The following is a 20428-nucleotide window of genomic DNA, read 5'->3' as shown; positions in this document are numbered from 1 at the left end:
TCTTTTTGAAAAAAAAATGATATTTGCTTTATTTATATTTTAAATAGCATCCGTCTCTGCATAACCCCTATCCCTTGTCCCCTCCACCTCCCCTGACACCAACCCAATTTCCTGACTTGTCATTTCCCTACACTGGGATATTGAAACTTCACAGGACCAATGGCCTCTTCTCTCACTGATGTCTGAAATGGTTATCTTCTGCTTCATATATAGCTAGAGCCATGGGCCCCTCCATGTGTATCCTTTGGTGGGTAGTTTAGTCCGTGGGAGCTCTGGGCTTACTGGTTGGTGCATATAATTTTTCCTCATGCAGGGCCATTTCCCCTCCCACTGCTTCTATGAAGATGGTCCCCCACTCACCCATGCCATTCTAATGCACCGGTCTAGCATTCCCCTACTCTGGGGAATCAAGCCTTCACAGGACCAAGTGCCTTCCTTCCTAGTGATAACATATAAGGTCATCCTTGTCTAAGTATGCACCTGGAGCAGTTGCTTCCTCCATGTGTAAACTTTGGATGGTAGTTTAGGCTCCGGGATCTCTGGGGTGTCTGGTTGGTTGATATTGCTGTTTGTCCTATGGAGTTGCAAATCCCTTCATATTTTTCAGTCCTTCCCTTAATCCCTCCATTAGGTGGTCTCTGTGTTCAGTCTGATGCTTAGCTTCAATAATCTGCATCTGTATTGGTCAAGCTCTCTTAGAGCCTCTCAGGGGACAGCTATGTGATGCTCCTGTCTGCAAGTACTTCCTGTAATAAGAAATAGTGCCTGAGTTTGGTAGCTGCATATGAGATGAATTCCCAGGAGGGACAGTCTATGGATGGCCTTTCCTTCAGTACCTGCTCCACTCTTTGTGGCTATATTTTCTTTAGACAAGAGCAATTATGGGTTAAAATTTTTGAGATTGTTGTGTGGCCCCATCACTTATTCTTAAAAGACAACTTTACTCAGTATTCTTATGAAAGTCTTCTCCATTCACATTCCTCTTGATACAAGTCTCAGCACTCTAGGACAGCTTATCCCAGAACCAGAAGTCATACAGGTTGAAAACATTGACTTTTAAGTTTAAAAAATATCCAGTGAAATACACTAAACTTGTTTGTCTCATTAAAACACATGAGGCACATTATCACACAAACCAATGGACTGCCTATATATGCTCTGCTTTCTTTCAGTCCAAATCTACTGAAAAGGATTCATTAGAGTACAATCTTCAGAAAGCTCTCTGATGTTCAATGTTGATTCAAGAATGTAAGCAAGAATATATGGTAGAAAGAATTTATATAAAAGTTTACACATTAGAAGACAGTGTTGCTTCACAGTCACTATTTACTTCTAAGATACTAAGAAGATATTTCTAAACAAAACTTCCACTCAGCCACTACTGTAATGTAAAATGAGTGAAAAACAATATAAGAAAAAAAAAAAAAACCTCAGGATCAGGGAGGAAGATCATAATTTGCAATGCAAATATTAAGATTACTTCCTCATTAATATTGAAGGATTGAAAGAGAGAGCCCAGGGGGCTAATCCATCAACCACTGAGGACACACGGGGGGGGGGGGGCAGGGAGGACCCATGGCTCTACCTGTATATGTAGCAGAGGATAGCCTTATCTAGAATCACTGAAAGAGGGGCCCCTTGGTTCTGTGGATGATAGATGACCCAGGGTAGGGGAATGCTAGCGTGCTGAGCAGGAGTTGGTGGGTGGGCATGGGAGTACTCTAAAAGAGGCTGGAGAGGGGGGAAGTGATGGGAGGGTTATTGAGGAGAAACGTGTAAGGGGGACAAAACTTGAAATGTAAATTAATAAAATAACCAATAAAGAGAAAGAAAGGAAAAAAGAAAACACACAGCATTTTCTCTGGATTTGGTTGAACCTTTAAAATCAATCTTTCATCACATAAATTAACTGTGAATTTCAGAAGAACTGTAGAAATTTTGATAGTGCAGGATTAAATATATTTCTGATTTGGTGTGTTTATTGATCTCCAAGACAAGGTAAGCACAAGCCTTGCTTAGATAATGTGTTCATGTCACTGGTGTGATGTAGTTCATACTGTACATGGTCTGTGGATCTCAGTGACTATAAACATGAGACTGCCTCTTCCTGACATGGACTTTGTAATACAATATCCTGTGTGTGGCAAGTTGCTAAGATTGTACTATTACTGGATGTCCCTCTGTGAGTCATTGGATACAATTCACTGATGTAATTTCTAACTGTGTTCACATAATCACCTTGTTGAAACTTTCCAAGGATCAAAATCAAACTTTCCAAGTATGCATGAAGCCTTAGGACGAAAAAGTTTCCTTCCAGGCATTCACAATCATGAGAGATATTGTTGAACCAGAGAAGTAATTATCTTATTTGCCTGCTCTTGTTTATTGCATGGACTATGGACACCAGGTGCAAAGCCCCAAGGAAGAGAGTGTTTAAGAGATCTTTGCGGCTCAGCAGCCATATGAAAAAAAATCATGGATATGTAGCAAACTCTCCTTTGCCAAGAGAAATAAAAGCAGGCAGAAATGTGATGTGCTGATATGCAAGGCACTGAACAATCCACAATGCCAGGTTTAAGTCAGGACAAATATGTTCATCTTGATGGGATTTCTCTTCCTCCTCAACTTTCCACTTCTTATGGCCAGTTACATTGATCCAATGTGCTTTTGGAGAATAAATCTGAGTGAACTTAAAGATGAAGATTTCGGGTTAACTTGTACCTTCATCCTTGGAGCAGTTCAGACAACTTTGGAGAAAGATTATTTCAACCAGGCTCTGAATGTCCTATAAGTGCATTTGTATTTTCCATGTAAGTGATATATAAAATATTTCTCATGTGGTCTGAAGATGAATATTAGACAAATCCTTGAGTCTTATGACCAGGTGTTAAGTCTGAACACCAAGAAACAACCTTAATTCTTTAACAGATTCAATGTTATTTTACCCATTGAAGCCTGCAAGCTGTAGAATATAGGATTATGTACACTGAACCTGTACATAAAGCCCTCCTTTTAAAAGTTTATATTGCACTCTACACAGTAATACCTTATTGAAACTGATTACATAATATTTCATTGTGTTTTACCCAAAGTACAAATGCAAATAAATGGTCGAAAACTTTGCTCAAAGTCCTTCCATCAGTGTGTTGCTCCTAGAGCATATGCTGGTTCCAGTAATATTTATGGAACACATAGTTGTCAAGAGCCTTACATGTATGGAAACTTACTCTCTCACATTATTATGCATGTGGTCCCTTCTTTCCTTATAAACTTCATCATGTTTGTAAAGAGAAGATCTTCACACTCAGAAATTCATACTTCTTAGGAATGCCTGAATGTATATTTTTGTATGTATTTGAGCAAGGAATATTTAGGTCATTAGAGGTCAAGATGTCCAAGTGTTTTAAAAGATAATCCAAAAGCACTGTGGCTTTTTGCTTCATACAGATTATGTAATATCACTGACTTCTATGCGTTATCAAGTTTCATTTGGCATTCACTCTTTAGAGTAAAACATATTCAGAACATATGGATCCAATGATATGTTTACATTCTTTGAATAGTCAGGCTATCAATAACATTAGTGACTGATTAGTGAACAGTCCCTTGTCACTGGCATGGCTGACAGTTGTGGTGTGGGCTAGTTGGGACATTTGAGAACACTGATATAGGAGATATCTATTAGATATTTGTGATTATTTAAGAAACAAGATTTCTATTTTCATATTTAAGTTGGTGAATCTCTGACCCTTTAATGATATTTAAATCTTATAGGGCCTTTTTTCAGTAATTTTAGTAAATATAGGAGCAAATGTTCTCAATGTGTTAATGAAACACATTTTTGAGGATTGTCGATAGTTGCTTTTAATCAAAGCCATTTAGACTAATAGGCTACACAGACAGCTTCAGTAACTGACACTTCCTAAAGTTTAGTGGTAGCACATATTTCATGCATTGCATAAAGTCTATTTTCAAATTTCTTCTAAGTATTACTTTAAGTAACATAAAAGTATTAATTGAGTAGTACATAAAAATATGTAAAATTTTTAATTGTGATTTGTTTGCATGTGCTGGTAAAGAATATTCTAAGATGGCTATTTTATAGAGCATTGAATGAGTACATAATAGTATGATTTTTGTTAAAAACCTGATTGTATTCACCTCAAATTTAATTATTGAATATATAGGTGTATATTTAGTGTTTATTGATAAGATTATATGAACTAGCAAGTATGAGACAGTAGATATTATTCATTACATAAATGTAAATATAGTATAGTATTATTCTATTCCTACTGATTTGTGGCCCACTTAAAAAAAACTGAACATACTCTTTACAATTTACACCGAAATCTCTCCTATTATATAAACAGATACTACTGGCACATACAAATATCAGTGCAATTCCTTATTTTCCTACTTCTCAGTAGGATGCTCATATTGTTTTAGTATAACTGTAAATTTTCTCAATGATGTTTCTTTGACATAAAGTTATAATGTTTTGAAGTACCCAGAGTGAATATATCACATTCCTTCATAAATAGAATGTAGGTGAATGATATTTGGGTAGTGCATCAAGACCTTAATCTCTGCACTAAGTACCTAGCTCAAGCGTAACCCTGTGCATTTGAAGCAAGGCTAATCTTCAGTGAAGTATGTTATAAAACATTTGGATTCTTTCCTTCCTTTGGCCTAGATGATCCTTCCTCAAGTATATACAAACATACATAGACATCTCTCATTTACCAAATGCTTGTTTGATATTGAAATTATTTAAAACTATATCTCTAGAAAAAATATTTCAGCAAAGATTGAAAGACAAAGATGAGGATTAGATATGAGTGGACATGGTAAACCATTGGCCACTAATTGTAAGTGATTGTAAGTGAAAGAACCAAATGTTGCTGCAGAGAGACTATTATGCACTGATAAGTCATGTTTTCACTACCTTACCCAATTCAGTTAATTTAAGAAGAAAAATATGAGTATTTTCATAAACTCTATGGTTCTAATAACACGTATATATTTATATTGTTCAATAATTAATAACTGAAGACATGATCAGAATTACACTTTTGTCAATACCTCTGATTTTCTCTTTACCTTCTCATCAAGCACTTAAAAAATGAAGATGGGAATGTTATCTGTGGATGAGGTCAATACCGTAACTTATTAATGGGACCAAAGTTGTCATGAACTTTTAAAGTGTTTGCTATTATCCAGGTTTTCATGTCAATACAATCTCACAAAAATATACATTTGTTTCCATCTCTAGTGGCCAGATGCAGAAACTTCCAATTATGAATAGTGTTTCTATTGAGTACAAATTATCATGTATAGACATTTTTCTGTAATAAGCACTGTAATCTTTTACAGAAAAACAACTAAAATCCACAAATATGCTTTGGCGTTGGCCTTTTCAATGGATGAAATCAACAGGAATCCTGATCTTTTACCAAATATGACTTTGATTATAAAAGACAATTTCGGGCACTGTGATGGAAATACTGTAAACCCTTTATTTCTTTAAAAAAAAGTATAAGCCTGTGTCAAATTATTTCTTTAACAAAGAGACTATGTGTTCGTTTCTGCTTCCAGAACCTCACGGGAAGGTATCTTTTAATTTGTGGATACTCCTGGACATCAACTTATCTCCACGGGTGAGTTATTCTAGGCCAGTAATTATTAGCATCATGTCACTTTGGGGATTTTGATATATATTAATAAAGTTAATGGATGAGATTGGACTTAAGATTCTGTCAATCTAATGTTACTAATCATAATCAATTAGTAAGCTCCAGGGTACTTACTAATCAGAGACATGAGAGGCTTTCTGCTATGGGCCACCTCCAGAAGTTGACAGATTTCAGAAAGGAGGAGGAATAGAGGAGAGCATGAAGAATAAAGTCTGGCATGGTGGCAGAGAGAATCTTTCAGCCTTCACTGACTGGCAGCCAGAGTGTTTATTTATACAAATCTCAGTAAGCAGAGATTAACTCATGTTGTTAAAAAGTATAGAACATATTATTTCTGCTTCATGACGTGGTATCTTTATCTTGGTCATAAATTTAGATTATCATCTGTAAACTGTAAAACAACAGAGTCATTATTAACAATCATGGTAGTGTTAGAAGTTTACTCATCAGTCACAAACTGTGATGGTACAGGAATTTATTTAACAAACACTTACTCTATAACCCACCAGTAAGTATTTCGAGTATTTTTTGCAAAAGCATAACAGAACATTTTTAGTCTGGCAGCTAGTGAAATGTCAGTGTTGCTAGACAGTCTAAAAACCTCCAATCCAGTCTGTGGAGTTAGACATTTTACTACTCAGTTTCAGATGGCTAATTGTCATTAGACCCTTTGTCAAACATTTCAGAAACATAACATCTTCAGTGATTATCCATCAATTTCTATACTGGTATGTTTAGGACTTTCTTCTTGGGACTTATTACTATGTCTTATTGTGTTTTTCTCTTGTTTCCTCATCATAAGATACACCAGTCAGAATGGCTAAGATTAAAAATTCAGGAGACAGCAGGTGTTGGAGAGGGTGTGGAGAAAGAGGAACACTCCTCCACTTCTGGTGGGGTTGCAAATTGGTACAACCACTCTGGAAATCAGTCTGGCGGTTCCTCCGAAAACTGGGCACCTCACTTCCAGAAGATCCTGCTATACCACTCCTGGGCATATACCCAGAGGATTCCCCACCATGTAATAAGGATACATGCTCTACTATGTTCATAGCAGCCCTATTTATAATTGCCAGATGCTGGAAAGAACCCAGGTATCCCTCAACAGAAGAGTAGATGGAAAAAAAATGTGGTATATCTACACAATGGAGTACTATTCAGCCATTAGAAACAATGAATTCATGAAATTCTTAGGCAAATGGATGGAGCTAGAGAACATCATACTAAGTGAGGTAACCCAGACTCAAAAGGTGAATCATGGTATGCACTCACTAATAAGTGGATATTAACCTAGAAAATTGGAATACCTAAAACATAATCCACACATCAAATGAGGTACAAGAAGAAAGGAGGAGTGGCCCCTGGTTCTGGAAAGACTCAGTGAAGCAGTATTCGGCAAAACGAGAACGGGGAAGTGGGAAGGGGTGGGTGGGAGGACAGGGAAAGCGAAGGGGGCTTACGGGACTTTCGGGGAGTGGGGGGCTAGAAAAGGGGAAATCATTTGAAATGTAAATAAATGATATCGAATAAAAAAATTAAATAAAAAAGTTACAAGAGTGTTCCTTTACATCGAAACTTCTCTAAGAAAGAGGTGTCATGGGCTTCTGATACCTCATTCTTTCATAATTGTCCACACAATTATTTTCCATTATTATAAAACACCTTTGTATGGAGAAGATATATCCTTCCAAACTAAATTAGTTTTTGTATGTTTTCTGCTACACATACAACTTATGAGTCTGATATATTTTCCCCCATAATAGCCTGGGCGTCCAGTAGGAATTTTTTTTTTTTTTAAATCTTATCTGCTGCAAAAAAATTTTAGGCTGACAAATCTTGTTTATATTTTTAAATTTACTATGTTCTGATTATCAGTTTCCTGAAGAGGCACAGAAGGAGATATTAAGCGAACATTTTGGATCCTTATCCTAAAAAGGAGATCTCTGGCATCTTTTTGTGAATCACAACTTCTTGAGTACAATTTATACCCTCAAGTACGTGAAGACTAGATTTTTTTTCTCCTAAAACTAAAGCAGTATTATGCATAGTACATGACTGTTAAATTTTAGAAGAAGTATTTCTGGATTACTGCATAAATGCCTTTTTAAAAAATATTAGACAAACATTGTCAAGTTGTAAATATCTTAAAATCTCTCCAAACATTGAAAATGCAGATATCAAGATGAAAACTGAAAGACAGAACTGTAGTTATTATAACATGTGCATACATTTTGTTACATTATGTGTTGAACAGCTATTCTTGCTGTTCCCATTAGATGTGGAGGTTCCCGTCTTCCACATTTGCTCATTTGAAGCTGAAATGTGAGGAAAAGTCACAAGAAATCAACTGTTTGTGGGTAAATATGATTATAATGTTTTAAAAGTTTACTACACATTATTCTTCTCTCTATGTTGTAGTTCCTTCAGCTTAACTATGGACCTTTCCATTCCATTTTCAGTGATAAGGAAAAATTTCCCTATCTCTATCAGATGGCTCCAAAAGACTCATCTTTGGCATTGGCAATGGTCTCCTTCATACTTTACTTCAACTGGAACTGGGTTGGCCTTGTCATCTCAGATGATGATCAAGGGAAACAATTTCTCTCAGACTTGAGAAAAGAGAATGAAAACAAGGATATTTGCTTTGCATTTGTTAACATATCAGTCCAGGAAATTTTATACCATGAAAAAACTGAAATGTACTACAAACAAATTTTGATGTCATCCACAAATGTTATTATCATTTATGGACAAACAAACGGTATTATTGAATTGGACTTCAGAATGTGGGAATCTCCAGTTATACAGAGAATATGGGCCAGCACAAAACAATTGAATTTCCCCACCAGTAATAGAGGCCTATTCCATGATATATTCTATGGGACTTTTATTCTTTTTTCACCACCATGGTGAGATTTCTGGCATAAAAAATAATTGTACAGACATGGTGCCATCTCAGTAGCACAGACTTATATTCAGCAATGCCAGCGTGGAAGTACTTTAACTGGAAAGCCCCAGAATCTCAGTGTAAAATACTGATGAACCTCTACTGCCTCATTGGACTGGCTAATGGAACAGACATTGTACATGACCTTTAGTGATGTTAGTCATAACATATACAATGCTGTGTATGCTGTGGCCCATGCATTCCATCGGGTGAATGTGCAACAGGTTGATAATCAGGCAATAGTCAATGAGAAAGCAGTCAGTACTCACTGCTTGAAGGTAGAGTTTCTTCTATTGGAAGATGTCTGGTGTCTTCAAATGCTTAGTTGTTTAGGGCTTCTCGAATGCCCACACTTAATGAAATAGGAAATATTTTCCAATATAAAAAAATTTCTGAGATGTTTTCTTAAAAAATAATGGAAAACTTGGGAGGCAGAGGCCGTCAGATTTCTGAGTTCGAGGCCAGCCTGGTCTACAGAGTGAGTTCCAGGACAGCCAGGGCTACACAGCTAAACCCTGTCTCGAAAAACAAACAAAAAAATTAATAATAATGGAAATCAAGTGTCTGCTATAATTAAGAATGGAAAAAGAAAGCATAGTTTATCAATGAAAAATTGGGGTTACATACAGAGGACCTGAATATCCATCAGCACACTCCTTCCAATATTGCATATAAAGAGTCCTATCTCATGAATTTTCTCCATGACAAGAAGATGAATGTTCATTAATAATTGCCAGTTATATAGAAATCATTTTAAGGAACAGTTTTCCTTAGAGTAGTCCAGTGATTCTGTCTCCAGTGTCGGTTCTGTGTAACTTTTTTGCTTTTCTGAGAGTAATTAACAAAATAATGGTGTTGGTATTCAATTCTGTCTGTAGAAATGTGTTTATTTGTGTGAGTGTATTTTTTTCACTGTGTATTTGTATGTTTTACTCTTTCTGTTTATCTGTGTTTATATTTGTGTTACTATGAACATACATTTTTATATTTCTGTATGAATATGTTATTAACCAACACATTTTCTATGTATTAATTTCTTTCTAAAAGTGTGTTTGTATATGTGTTTATGTTTCTTTGTGTATTTGTCAGATCGTATGACTTTGTGTACCATTATATGTATTTTGTGAGTATTTGTATGTGCATATATATGTTTGTATCTGATTTACAAGTGTATGTGTCTGCCCATTTCATTGTGCTTGGTTTGCCCTCTGCCTACTTATTGTCTTTATATGTGAGTATAAATTTCTTTGTGTGTCAATATAATTCTTGGCTGGTGGTTACATATTTACACCTCTCCCTATGTGTTGCTGTCAATGTGTGTGTGGGGGGGGTGAGTGTGTATGTGTGTGTTCATGTCAAGATATGTATTTTGTGTGATTTCAAATCTGTGCTTTTAGTTAGTTGAGTACATATGTATGTCTCTTTGGTGCCTGAATGTTTACATGTGAGTGTCAACCTGTATGTGTATTTCTGGGTAAATAAGTGTAGAGCTGCAATAAGTGTGTGACTCAGAAAAGATGTGAGCCTCTCTGTGACAATGTGTGTTTGTATGTTTGTATCTGTGTGTGTTCGTGTGTGTGTGTGTGTGTGTTGTGTATCTTTGTTTGCTTCTGTAATTTTGTCTCTGTTTCAGAGTCTTCACTGAGAGAACTGAAATTCTTGGAATATTATGATGATTTCATTTATCCAATTGTATGTGTTGTGATTTCTCTTTCATTCTTTAAATGAAGTTGCCTTTACTATGAAATCAGAACACATTTTATGACTTGAAGTGTGTACATTATTATGCAATGCTTGTATTTTAGATAAACTCCTTTCTGAGAAAGACCCAGTTCATTAATCCTCATGGCGACAAAGTGATTATGGAAGAGAGAGTAGTACTGAAGGAAGACTATGACATTTTTCACTTTTGGAATCTTTCTCAACACCTTGGGGTTAAGATGAAGTTAGGAAAGTTCAGCCCATATTTTCAACATGGCCGACACCTTCATTTATATGGAGACGTGATTGAGTTCATCACAGGAAGTAAAAAGGTGGGTGTGTCTGAATTTACTGATTTAAAATACACAGTAGTAAACACTGGCAAGTGAATACACTGCATCATATTGAAATGAAATATTTCATCACATCAGGAACCAAACTCTAGGCTCCTGAAATATGTTTCTTTTTTACATTTTTGCATACTTTTTACTAATTCTTTAAAGATTTCATACATACATAATATGTACCTTTTTCATATCAGAACTATTTTCTGAATATAAATCTATTTTCATCACTGATTGTTATTCTTTCCTTTGAATTAAACAGGGTTCTCATCAGATCATTTTTGTTACTACACAGTAATCTCTTGTCTTACTTTAATCCTCTAGAAACACTGTTGAAAAGATTGGGACTAATGTTACATTTATGAAACACTAGATTTCATAATTGCTAACCCTTGTTGTTATAGTCTAAACTGTTTTCCCATTTAATAAAAGGACATTTTCAAGTTCACTAGTGAACAAATTTTCAGAAATTCATATTCATTGAATTATCTATTTTTAATAAAATTGAATAACCCCTTCACAATTTTTAGTAAGATGAACAAAAGGTCAAAGAATCATGGATGGTATTAGAGCAACAGACAAAGAAATATCTATTAAAATACATCAAATACAACAATAACTGCAACCAGATAAAGGTAAAAAATTATTTTCCATTATTTTTAAAAATGTTGCTTACCATTCTCTAACTGAATCAAAGACAACTAGGCTGGTTTATTTGTTAAGCCTTTCAATAATTGCCTAGACAGGGTAGGAAGACTCATGATGCTCATATAGGAGGAGAACATTTCATTATAAAAAATGGAGGAAAAAATATTAATGTGTAATATGAGGGAAAAAGTAATTAAAGAACAATACATTTGATGGATATGTATGGAATGATTCTTGACAAAAAAACCTAACAAAAGAACACAACACACAATAGAAAGATCATTGCCTGAGAACATGGAGAATTTTTTTGAAACTCTGATGTTATTGAGAATAACTTGTTATTCTTGGATAAAATATGCTAATGACAGTTTCTTTTCCTTCTATTGGGATGTGACCAATTCTCAGTTTTGCTTGCAAATATATTGGAGTTAATACTCCTATTTCTTTCCCAACTGCCTCTCCCATTGCATCCACTCTCTGTCCCTCATTGGAAAATAACAGGATTCTATGGGAGAATAATAAAATGAATCAAGATTGAACCATAAAATAAGACATCACAATTGGACAAAATTTCCATAACCCATTATTGTAAGTAGACATATGAAATGGAACTAGGCGAAAGAAATGAAGAAATCCTACTTCATATCTTACATGAATAGTAGTGATTGGAGGATTAGATGGTGATAGACAATCCAGTGATAGTTATTCCTATTTTAGTATTAATAGATGTTTATTTTTATTTTTATTTATTTATTATTTTTTGTTTTGAGATAGGGTTTCTCTCTGTAGCACTGACTGTCCTGGAATTCACTCTGTAGACCAGACTGACCTCGAATTCAGAGATCCTCCTGCCTCTGCCTCCAAAGTACTGGGATTAAAGACATGCACCACCACTGTCCGGCGTGTTGTTTATTTTTGAAAGTATAATTCAAACTAGAAATCCTATAATCAGAACCTCTGGAAATATTAATGCTAATTATTTATTCCACATGTGAATAAGTACAATATAAAGAACCTCTAAATTATTAATGTTGAATTACAGAAGGAATTATGTGGACAAATTGATATAACATGTCAATGGGAACTCTACATAAAAAACTTTGAAATAGATTGCCTTTGCTAGCACCAGCCCAAACACAAAAACCTGGTAGGCAAATACCGTTGCTATCTTCTTTTATCACTGATTAATCATAACATAATCTCCAAATGCAAAGGATAGTGACCAAATTTTTATGACCCACAAATGTCTTGCTACCCTAGGTGGATATTAATCTTATATAAAATGAATGTCCTTAGGCCTTGGGAGCATAAGTGTGAAAATAACATCACATTGACAAATTAGACCAACTCATTGTTTTCACTTGACTATTTCATCTATTGTAGACAGGATTTCTTAAGGTTTCTGGGATGAGGCTAATTCTCACTTTAGCTTGCAAATATATCGGAGCTAGTGCTCTTCCACAATTATTGGTACTCCTGGATTGCTCACTCTTTTTCCTACTTTGTATTTTTGTCAACACTATTCATTCAGTGAAAAATTATTATTTTTTGAAATTGTACTACTTATAACATATTTAAGAAAGCACTACTTGTCCATCACTGAGAGTTAGATACCCCTCATATATGTTCAAGTGTTCATGTATGGATATATAAAGCATTATTTGTCACAGTGTACTTTAATATTTTATATAAAGAAATAGTAAATAGCAAGATTATTCATACACACATTTATTAATTTTACCTTTTTTCTTGACTAGGGGCTGATATATAGTAGGTCCAACTGGTATACTTCTTGAAGGAGGCTTGAGACAAAATGAACTAGTATTTATTATCACTGTCCATTTTCAAACTGTGTATGCTACCTCTTCATTCTCACATTTAAAACATCGATGCAAACCCTACTCTAGGTAATGTAGAAATGGAGAATTAATAGTTGACATGCATTCTTTCTCCAGGCATTCAGAACTCTTATTCTGAGATTGCACTTCCTGAAGCCTTACACACTTTTTATCAGGCCATCCTAAGTAATGCTTTATGCTTGGAATTCCCTTCCATATAAATCTTTTCCTCTTCCAATTTCCTATTTTATTAGAGTTGTTCTCTAAGAAAAGGTGATATTAAATTTAATTATCTAACTCTATCATAATTTGAGCAATTGAACTTCTGAAGATTCATATTTAAACAAGATACTTGTAAAAATTATTATTTTAAAGTTGTATTCATGATGTAAAACTAGGGTAACATTTTTTTAATAAGCATGACAGTTGTCTGAATACAACGTAAAAGGTAACAAGTGTATAAGAAGTATAGACTATCATTCCACTCTTAGAATAATACATTAATGCCTTTAGCTTAATACAAGTGAAACACATACAGCCTCACTCCTAAACCTGCCCTTATATTATTGTTGTTTATTACTTTTGCAGTGTTGAAGATTGAACCTACTGTGTGCTAGGCTAGCAGCTTTGCATGAAGTATATTCACATTTTTATTATGATTTTTATATTTGTGGCTTATTTCCATTTTGCAATTGGATATTTCATTTATTTACATTTCAAATGTTATTCCCATTCCCAGTTTCCCATCTACAAACTCCTCATCCTATACCTTCTTACCCTGCTTTTATTAGGGTGCTCACCTACTCACATATTCACTCCTGCCTCACCGCCCTATCATTCCTGTACACTGGGGCATAAAGCCTTTACAGGATCAAGTGTATACTTTCCCATTTGTGCCATATAAGGCCACTTCACCTCCTTCAGTCCTTCCCCTAGCTCCTCCATTGGGGGACCTGGGCTCAGTTGATGGTTGGCTGTGAGCATCTGCTTCTGTATTGGTCAGAATCTGTTAGAGCCTCTCAGGAGACATACATATCAGGCTTTTGTCAGCAGGACATCTTGGCACCCACAATAGTGTCTTGGATGGTTTCTGCATGTGAGATGGATCCCCAGATTGGACCATCTCTAAATGTCCATTCCTTCAGTCTCCACTCCATTCTTTGTCCTTGTATTTCCTTTAGACATGAGCTACACAGGATTAAAATTTTGGAGGAGTTTGGGTGGCCAAGCACCAAAACAAGGGGGTGGAAGGCATGTAAAACCTATAGATACGCTCTGGTTTATCCTCCCATTTTAGGAAATTTCAGCTAACTTCATCCTTGTTGGATCTCGGGAGGCTCTTGCTTTTTTTTGCATCTGCGACTTTCATGCTGTTACCCTCATTTCCCTTCTACACATTTGCTACACATTTCTGCTCAATTTCCTGACCCTTTGTACATGTCCACCTCCATCTGCTCCTATTCCTGATTCTTCCCTTCTTTTTCTACCTCTACCTCCTAGGGAGAATTTATGTGAGGGATGCAATCATGGTTCAACATATGCAGATCCATTAAATATAATACGACACAAAATATACGATTGCATTATTTTCCAAAATTCCAGAAACGGCTCCTAATTAAATCCAATCAGAAATAAAGAAACAAAACAAGTGAAAGAAAACAAGGAACACATATTGGCATTAGAACATTGGTCTTTGTAGAGGCAGAGGTCTGAAAATATCTGTTTGTGGCATGTCTACCCTATATTGTGAGTCTAAACTAGCCATGTGTGATATGAAGACATTACCTTAAAATTAATTAATAATTAAATTAACATAAATTACAAAAGCATGCCCATTTTCTTTACTTTAACTCAAAATAGACTAAAATATTACAAAGTGTTAATATAAATTTAAAGAAAGTGATAGGTAAAAAGGGAAAATGTACTCTGAACATCATTGGAATATTAATATACCAATACTTCATGGCAAGATCCATTTCAACAATATCAAATTGTAGGAAGAATTATTAACGTTCAATTAACTTTAAGCATTTGAAGTTTTATCCAGTATTTTCCAGTATTTGCAACCAATTTAGAGCATTTTTACCTCATGAAAAATTTCATATTTAAGGTCACTACACATGAATTTATCATTTCCAAACATAGTAAACCACTGTCAGCACATTCCACTGTTGTTTATATACAGTTTCTCATGTTTTGCACTGGTAATTTATTTAAGTTTATTTTTATTTTCTGTGATTAATGAACATAATTTTCCTGTTTCAAATTTCTTCAAATACTAACTTGATTCTTTGTTGCTTTATTTATGCTTTGGTTACAAAGTGAGGATGAAGTTGTGATTTGACATGAGGCATGAATCTCAAAAACAAAACAAAACAAACACACACACACACACACACACACACACACACACACATGCAAAACAACACTACTTACTGGCTCAACTGTCCACAATGAGATGAGCAACGCTACAACAATTAGAAATTAAAATGTGTCAAAGATATGAGGACAGGCTAGTGCTGGCTCAGAAAACATTTCAACTAAAGTTCCTTCTTTCTCTTCATAGCACTTACTGCCAAATTTAATATAATTAACTAAAAAAAAAAAAACACCAGGTTGCATTCTCTACAGTTTTTTGCACATGGCTCACTATCAGCTCTTTGTCCTAATTTATTAGACATTCAGAAACTATCCAACATTTCTTCCATGCCTTTCTAGTATTCATAACTATCATTAAACTATAAACATAGTGAAATGTTAATCAGCTGGTGTACCTAAAGTAAGCTTTTAAAAAAATTAACCCATTAATGTAAAATATAAGAGAAATACCTAAAACTTGTTATCAAGAGCCGGGCGTGATGGCACATGCCTGTAATCTCAGCACTTGGGAGGCAGAGGCAGGTGGATTTCTGAGGTCGAGGCCAGCCCGGTCTAGAGTGAGCTCCAGGACAACCAGGGCTACAAAGAGAAACCCTGTCTCAAAAAACCAAAAAAAATTTTTATCAGTATGTGTCTAATTTTTTTCTCAGATGCCATCCTTTGTGTGCAGCGAGGATTGTGGTCCTGGCTTTAGAAGATTCTGGAAGGAGGGAATGGCAGCCTGCTGTTTTGTTTGCAGCCCCTGCACTGAAAATGAACTTTCTAATGAAACAAGTGAGTGTTCGCTGTTCCACAATGGGATGATGAAGTCAACCAAAAGGCAACGGCAAATATAAAATATATTACATATTCAATTTCCTAGTTGTAGTTATAAAAACATTAACAAAATTCTGCCAACAACAACCAAACAAACAAACAAATGAAAACATATAATTTATGCCTTAACCCACAGATTGACTTATTGCAAATTAATGGCAGATTGCATTTTGACAAAGAAATACTTAAGAAAATATAACTGCAATTTGAAGGAATTCTCCATATGATTTTCTTGATAATTAATCTATTGAAAAGCTACATGTATTTGAGATTTTAGTTGCAATTTTTAGCAGTATTTAGTCATATTTCATGACTATATCTGTCTTACATATCATTATGCAACCCTTTCCATAATATATATATATATATGTGTGTGTGTGTGTGTGTGTGTATACATATATATATAATGTAAAGTGTATTATATATAATACATATATGTGTATTATATATATGCATCATGGGAATAAACTCACATAGTAATTCTTAGCAACAATTGATTTAAATGTTGAACCATCTCACAGGCATGATATGTATTTCAAGAATTTTACTTCATTATATAGAATGAAAGGCAAAATAATTGAAAAGGCCATGAGCCTGCTAGGTACACAATCCATTTTCTTTTTAAGATTAATATAGAAGAGTAAAGTATTTGCAAATTTATTAGAAACTGCTAAATATGCAATATTCAGAAGGTCATGTTCAAAGTCAGCTCTGATATGAATCCAGGAAGTAGTGGATAAATTTTCATCTAAAATGTAGAATATATGACAAAACTCATATATAGTATATTGCGTACCACACCAAATATTTAAGCTTGGCAAAATGCAAAAGTTTATGGTTAGCTTTTCAATTATTTTGCCTTTCATTCTATATAATGAAGTAAAATTCTTGAAATACATATCATGCCTGTGAGATGGTTCAACAGTTAAATCAATTGTTGCTAAGAATTACTATGTGAGTTTATTCCCATGATGCATGTAGTAAAACTAAGCAACATACTCAGAAGATGCCTTTTGAAGTCATACATTGCAAAGTTCATCATGCTCAACAATAATTTTAAGAGATACTGTAATTGTTTTAGATGTAAAAAACAAAGAATTAATACATTACATAAAAAATTGCATCCTTCAAAATTCAATAAAATATTTTATTATGTTAATTGCTTATGTGTGTGGGAGGGATAACATAGAAACAGGCACACATATGGGCAAAAAATAGCTCTGTAGTTATACTTATATGCACTTTGAGACACCTGACATGGCATTGGGACCTGAACCAGGTTCTCTGTTAGAGCAAGACTTTATATTTGTAGGTAATCCAACTTCTTAGGATGTAAGGCAACTTATCAAATAATATCTCTCCACAAATGCAATGTTCTAGATAAGAATTCTGAAATCCAAGGAAGCACATGACATAAAAATCAAGTATAATTACAGCCATAGTTCATATTGCTGCCATGGTTGGTATTTCAATTTAGGAATTGGGTACTACAGCTTAAAACAAAGCATCTGGCTTACCACTCTGGCTTGAGTTAGATTTCTCATAAAGTTTCTCATTACTGATTTCATAGTAGAGTACATTCACAGACACTGAGATCAATAAGATTGGAAATTAGGCAAGGATGACAATGCTTAGCTTTCAAAATGAAGAAGTAATGAAGATGAAGGACTTCTTAGTACAAAGTATATACAGAGCTTCTTTTTTGTTTTTGTTTCCTTCATTGCTAATATTAGTGCATCTCATGAACAATAATTGGAATTTTATTTCCAAATGAGGGCATATCTGAGGGCTAATTTCTTTAATGATTACTTGTTTTCAAACATTAATATTTTATTACCTATAAGTCTCCAAATTCTTCTTATGTCTTATGACAGGAATAACTAAAATTCAATAATGCAATTGTTACTTTTACATGAATACACACACACACATACACACACATACATATATATATATGTCTAGTCTTTCTGTTCAATCTAGTGTGGTTTTTATGTCAATGAGACTGAGCTAATGATTTCTCAAGTACCTTTGACAGGTACTTGTCCCAGTAGAAGTTAAAGTCTCAATGTTTCATAGAGAATGAATTAATAATACAGTCAATGACTTCAGGAAACAGTGAGTTTAGGGTTTTGTTTTTATAAAACATACCCAACCACATTTTAGTTTATGATTGTATCTTCTCTGAATTCAATGATTTCTTGATATCAAAATAGAATCAAAATATGGTTTAGGAAATCTTTGCTTTCTAATAACATTGTAAATGTTATAATCAAAAAAGTTACATAGACAAAGAAACAATTGGTTGGTTTTACTTTTCCTTAAATCTTTATCACATTAAGAAGTGAAAGCAAAAAAAAAAAGAAGTGAAAGCAATGCTTATGCAGCAATGTCATCCAAATTACATTCTTAGCATCAAAGTCAGCATTTGAAAGCTTCTTTTATCACCCTTACTTGAGAAAGCATGTCAATAAATTTCAAAAGCACTACAAACTAAACATTCCTTTGAATATCAGAATTGCACTAGTGTGTGAATTGTCCAAGATACCAGTATGCCAACACAGAACACAATAAATGCATTCAGAAAGGTGTGATATTTCTAAGCTATGAAGACCCCTTGGGGATGGGGCTTGCCTTAATTGCATGGTGTTTTTCTGTATTCACAGCTTTGGTACTTGGGCTCTTTGTCAAGAACCATGACACTCCTATTGCGAAGGTCAATAACAGAATCCTCAGCTACCTGTTACTCTAGTCACTCGTGTTCTGTTTTCTGTGCTCCTTTTTCTTCATTGGCCATCATAACAGAGCCACCTGTATCTTAGAGCAAATCACACTTGGAATTATATTCATGGTGGCTGTTTCCACAGTTCTGGCAAAAACAATCACTATGGTTCTCGCTTTCAAAGTCACAGATCCAGGAAGAAATTTGAGAAACTTCCTCGTATCTGGGACACCCAACTACATTATCCCCATATGTTCTCTATTCCAATGTATTCTATGTACAATATGGCTAGCAGTTGCTCCTCACTTCGTTGATATAAATGAACACTCTGAGCATGGCCACATCATCATTGTGTGCAACAAGGGCTCAGTTACAGCATTCTACTGTGTCCTGGGATACTTGGCCCGCCTGGCCCTTGGAAGATTCACTGTGGCTTTTATGGCAAAGAATCTGCCTGACACATTCAATGGAGCCAAGTTCTTAACCTTCAGCATGCTAGTGTTCTGCAGTGTCTGGTTCACCTTCCTCCCTGTCTATCATAGCACCAAGGGCAAAGTCCTGGTTGCTGTGGAGATCTTCTCCATCTTATCATCCAGTGCAGGGATGCTTGGATGCATCTTTCTACCCAAGATCTACATATTTTCATAAGACCGGACAGAAATTCTATCTGAAATATCAGGGAGAAATCATATTTCTGAAGAAATACTTAAGAATTTCTATCAAACTTTGGCACATATCTATCAATTCTTGGATTACATTGCATGTATCTAGTTTTGAAATCACTCTCACTGGCTCCTCTAATGATGACTAGAAGTGTCATACCTGCCGAACTTGTGAACTGTCTCCATAAAATCTTAACCCATTCACTTGCTTTGTTGACTCTGGAAGAAATAAAATTCTCAAATCCTTATTAAAAATGTATTCATCATTTTGCTTTTGTGGACACTTCTCCCCTGGTAACTTCCAATAAAATTTGATAAGACAGCTGAATATATGACCTTGTACAGAATGTGAGTTCCAGAACAGACATGGCTACAAATAGAAACCATCTATCAAGTCAAACAAATTAACTAAATAATTTACAAAGATGAAATCAGATCATATTTTCTTATTTCCTGTAGGAGCACATTTAGGGCAGAGTACTGCCTGTTTTTCACCTAATCTTCAATATATTGGCCAGTAGTCTGAGGTAGAAATGATCTTTTTTCGCTCTCATATACAAAAATACTATATCCAACAATGGGTAGAGGCTGTGGAAGACAGTGGTTGAATTACAGAATACTTTTAATAAGCTGAGGAGGAGGGTGACCCATAGGAAGAACAACAGTCTCAACTACCCC

At 34.9% G+C, this 20428-nt stretch overlaps 1 long non-coding RNA gene and 1 pseudogene across 3 annotated transcripts in view; both read left to right on the top strand.

The window, feature by feature from the left end:
- Positions 1-20428, top strand: part of LOC127664020 (uncharacterized) — a 445498-nt gene that overhangs the window by 328101 nt on the left and 96969 nt on the right. The gene's annotated exons all lie outside the window — the stretch shown is intronic.
- LOC127664019 (vomeronasal type-2 receptor 116-like) lies at positions 2591-19786 on the top strand (annotated as a pseudogene).

The sequence above is a fragment of the Apodemus sylvaticus genome, chromosome 13 (assembly GCF_947179515.1).
Source record: "Apodemus sylvaticus chromosome 13, mApoSyl1.1, whole genome shotgun sequence".
NCBI classification, from domain to species: Eukaryota; Metazoa; Chordata; class Mammalia; order Rodentia; family Muridae; genus Apodemus; species Apodemus sylvaticus.
Note: the sequence above shows the minus strand (reverse complement) of the source record. Positions and strands in the feature narration are given on the sequence as shown.